Genomic DNA, 4,761 nt, shown 5'->3' on the forward strand with positions numbered 1-4,761 from the left:
CACAGATGGAAGGAGTGTTGTCTTGGATGGAAAAAGAAGACCTGGATAAGCAGTAGTCTCCAATTTCGAGACCATGGAGGCTAAACCTTTGCCAGCAGCTACTTTAGTCCAATTAGCTGATCTTATAGCCCTGATTTGAACTTTAGAGCTGGGAAAAGGAAACAGAGTAGCCATTTACACTGACTCCAAGTATGCCTTTCTGGTGCTACATGAACATGCTGCTATTTGGAAAGAAAGAGGCCACTTGACCACACGAGAGATCGCAATCAAATATGGTGATCAAATCCTTAGGCTCTTAGAGGCAGTTCATCTGCCCACCGAGGTTTCAGTCTCCTTTTGTAAAAGACATCAAAAAGGGAGCACAGAAGTGGCACTATGGAACTGAACTGAAAGGTTGTTGCTGAACTATGAAAAGACACTGAGATTCTTGGCCTCCAGAGGAGAAGAATTCAATCCTGGGCCAGAGACGAGGCTTGATCGCTCAGAGCTTTTGTGTAATAAAGTTTTATTAAAGTATAAAGGAGATAGAGAAAGCTTCTGACATAGGCATTAGAAGGGGGCAGAAAGAGTACCCCCTGCTAGTCTTCAGTTGGATGTTATATAGTCACTAGCAGTTTGTTAATGAAAGACAGGAATGGATAAAATCTCAGAATGGCACCAGGCCCCTCATCCATAAGATGTATTTTGGGATAATCTTGGCACCAGACAAGTCATCCTGGGCCATAAAACGATTGACTTGAATCTTGTAGAAAGGCAGACTACCACACAGTTTTGTTTACATAGTTTAGGGGAACAATGTCTAACATACTGATTTGTCAAGTCGGTTCTGAGGCATTAGGCTGAACCGACTTGAAGACAGAGTTTGGGGTAAATGCACAGTGTATTAACATAGTTTAAGACAAACATTTCCATAAGAAAAATGCATTGGTTAACTCAAGGTTTGAGAATAGTTAACTTCAGGTGAAGCCAGGTGTCATTATGGCAACACAGTATTCTAAGAGAAACCTTTTAAATTTGTATAGAGAAGAAAAAAATATTGCTAGTTTGTTTCCTCCTACCGCTTAAGAGAGAGAAAAATGTCTGACACTTGCAGCCTGTTTCCTCCGTTTGGAGACCCCTGGCCTTCCTGCCTCTTACCCTCTCAGTCCCCCTTTTTCTTTTAGGAGAATCATGTTGCCTAGGAAAAAGGGGCATCGTTCTCATTCTGTAATTGCTTCTGAGCTGACAAGGGGCATTCTCCCTAAATTGGTGAGGCAACATATTCTCCTAACCCTCATACTGAGGATTTCTGATCCAGGGGCCCCAAGTAGTAGTTGGAAGAAGCTGCAGCAGTAGCAGGAATTTGAGCAACCATTTGTAACTTAAAAGCTTTCATGCGACTAGAAACAAATCCAGTTACAGATTAAGGAAGCAAACAGCAAAGACAAAACAATCAGAATTATTATAATTAAGACAGTTTTCCACTATGGGGAACTAGTTAATGTCTCCCAAAGGGAGGCAATTGAGGCTTCAGGAGCATCCATAGCCCCAATCATCTTGTTCATGTATTTAGTAAAATGAGTAATATTAGTGCTTATATCAGGTATATATGTACAGCATTGGGTATGAATAATGGAACCAGTTCCTTCTTGTGCAGCTGTCAGAATATCTAAAGCCAATCCGTTTTGTAAATCCACCTTTCTAATTTGTGCTTGTTCAGCATTAAGAGCTGACATAGCTTTCTGAGAATTTTGTAATGCCTGTTGAGCAAAATTAGTCAAAGCATCCACTCGTAGCATAACATCTGTAGCTCCCAAAGAGGGAACAAACACGGCAGCCAAATAATCATACCAGTGAAATACAGACCTTGCCCACTGAGTTTTAAGGTAGGGTAAATTAGCAGGCTTTTCTGGAAGATCTGAAAATATAAAGCCATGAGTAAAGGCTAGAGCTAGGGTACATCTCCCTATCCAACAGGGGAAAGCCATGCCCATAGGTAAGAGCCACATATCCAGTAAGTCCCTTTTGGAGCAAGCCAGCATGACTGAGATATCCAGTCCCAATTAGCGCCTGGCCAGACAAAGGGAGAATCTGAACTGGGGTTGGAAAACATGGGGATGATTACGTTGCATATTTCCTGAGGCAAAAATCCCAATTGTTTCCAGTCATTGTAATTAAGTTGTTGGCTAAATTTGGGGATGGCTCTGTTTGTTCCCAGCATATAGGGGCAGTAGATATTAGACGTCCTTTTTCAGGAGTTAGCCATATAACCTCATCCCATGTTTGATAAACGTCAGATAAAAAACCATTAGATCTAGACCTATTTGCCTCATGTGTAGCGAAATAGTCATTAAAATGAGACAATGTATAATCAAAATTAAAAGTCACGTTATGCTCATAGTTAAAGTACAAAGTGTTGCACCAGTCTATTTTAGGGTTGGTAGATGTCATCAGATGAAGAAGAGGTGTCACATATGATTGCTGTCGAAGGTATTCCCAGACTTGGAGAAAGTTTTTTCCTTGAAGTGGAGATGTCCACCACGGGAAGCCTTCCACTGATGAAGAGGGGAGCACTCCGCAGACCCAGTAGTTAGACTGATTGTGGAATGCAGCATAGGAGTGAGCCCAGGACAGGAAGGCATTGTCTTGAGGATCAAATGGAAGACTCAGGATTTGTGGAGTAAGTAGAAGTAGGCTCACATAGATTATCAGGCCCATCTGAAAAGTACAAAGTCAGAGAATAGAAAGTAAAGACATAAAATGAAGTCACTTAGTTCTGGTCAGGGTGCCACCTCTTAACTCGAGTGTGATGTACCCACAAATCAATTCACTTTGACAGCTGTGGGAGAAGAAAGAATAACCTGGTAACGGCCTTCCCAGAGGGCTCGAGGGATGGGCCCCCAGATCCCAATGTTTTTATGAGGACCTCAGTTCCTGGCTCAAATAGAGGCTTGCTTGATTCAGAGGCTGGTTCAGGAGTTGCCTCCCGGAGTTCTGTTAATGCCTGTTGAAAAGTTGAGAGCTGAGTTACATAACTAGTTAATTCCAAGTCTTCAGGGTCTATAACAATGTCTGTGTATAAGAAAGGCCTTCCACAAATATATTCAAAGGGGGACAGTCCCTCCTTTTTTGGGGCAGTTCGAGCCCTCATGAAAGCTATGGGTAGGACTTTAATCCAATTGTCCTACATCTCTTAATTTGCACGGATGTCTTTTCATAATGTCATTAGCTTTTTCAACCTTTCCTGAGGATTGAGGTCTCCAGGAACAGTGTAAGTGATATTCTATTACTAGAGCTTTAGATACCCACTGAGTTACAGCAGCTTTAAAGGCAGAGCCATTGTCACTCTGAAGGCTCTGTGGCAGCCCAAACCTGGGGATAATTTCATGGATTAAAATCTTTATAACCTCCTTAGCCTGTTCATTACAACAGGGAAAAGCCTCAATCCAACCAGTAAAAGTGTACACCCAAACTTGTAAGCAAGAATATCCATTAGCTTTTTGCATATGTGTAAAATCAATTTCCCAGTCCTCTCCAGGATACTTTCCACTTCGTTGTAATCCAGACTTTGCTAGCTTTTCAGTCTTTGGGTTATTTTTCTGACAAATCTCACACCTTTTGATAATGTTCTTTAAAGTTTTCATTACATTTTTGCCTTCAAACAAACGAGAAGCCATCTGGTAAGTACTCTCTGCACTCAAATGAAAACTCTGGTGTAAACTCTTAAGAATTTTCCATTGAGCATTTTCAGGAATTATTAATTGTCCATCCTCAGACTGTAACCATCCTTTATCAGTAATCTTTGCTTCTCTTTTCTCATATCTTTCTAATTCTTCCTCAGTATATTGTGGTTTTTCCTGTTCCACAGGACCTGTCCAGATCAAAGGCGTCTGCAGTGAAGGGGTTTTGTAAAGTCCCACTTTGCTGGCGTGTCAATCAGCCAACTGCTTACCTTCAGGTACTTTACTCCCATCCCTGCTGTGCCCTTTGCAATGCATATCAGCTACTTCTTTAGAACAATATAGAACAGTTAAAAGTCTCTCAATCTCTCTGAAATGCTTAATAGGTTCTCCTGTTGCTGTTTTAAACTGTCTTTCTTTCCATATTGCAGCATGAGCATGTAAAGTCAAATAAACATACTTAGAATCAGTGTATATATGTACCCGCTGCCCTGTACTTAACTCAAGAGCTCGGGTCAGAGCCACAAGCTCCGCTAACTGAACACTGGTTCCCTGGGGGAGAGATTTTGCTTCTAAAGCCTGTTCAGCAGTCACCACAGCATAACCTGCTTTACGCTTTCCATCCCGAACAAAAGCACTGCCATCTGTAAATATTTCCATGCCAGGATTTTCTAATGGGGTATCCATTAGATTTTCCCAAGCTGCATAATTTAAAGTTAGAAATTGGGAATAATCGTGATCAGGTGTTTTATTTTCCGTCTCAGGAAGGCAAGTGGCAGGATTTAAATTTCCACAAACTTTAAGGTTAGTTACTGGGCCTTCTAACAACAATGACTGATATTTAAGAAGCCTACTGTCTGTCATCCAAATATTAACCTTAGAATTTAAGATTCCACTGACATCATGTGAAGTCAGTACAGTAAGGTTTCATCCATTAATTATTTTTAAATCTTCAGGTGCTAATAAAGCCGCTGCCCCAGTTAGTCTTAGGCAGTGGGGTCACCTGCATGAAATTACATCTAATTCTCTGCTTAGATAAGCAATAGGTTGTTGGTGAGGCCTTCTGGGTTGTGTCAAAACTCCCAAGGCCCTGCCTTTTCTT

The 4,761-nt window shown here is 41.3% G+C and overlaps 1 pseudogene; it reads right to left on the reverse strand.

The window, feature by feature from the left end:
* Positions 1–1,273: 1,273 nt before the first annotated feature.
* LOC109561326 (endogenous retrovirus group PABLB member 1 Env polyprotein-like) lies at positions 1,274–2,743 on the reverse strand (annotated as a pseudogene).
* Positions 2,744–4,761: the final 2,018 nt, after the last annotated feature.

The sequence above is a fragment of the Bos indicus genome, chromosome 7 (genome assembly GCF_029378745.1).
Source record: "Bos indicus isolate NIAB-ARS_2022 breed Sahiwal x Tharparkar chromosome 7, NIAB-ARS_B.indTharparkar_mat_pri_1.0, whole genome shotgun sequence".
Classification (NCBI taxonomy): Eukaryota; Metazoa; Chordata; class Mammalia; order Artiodactyla; family Bovidae; genus Bos; species Bos indicus.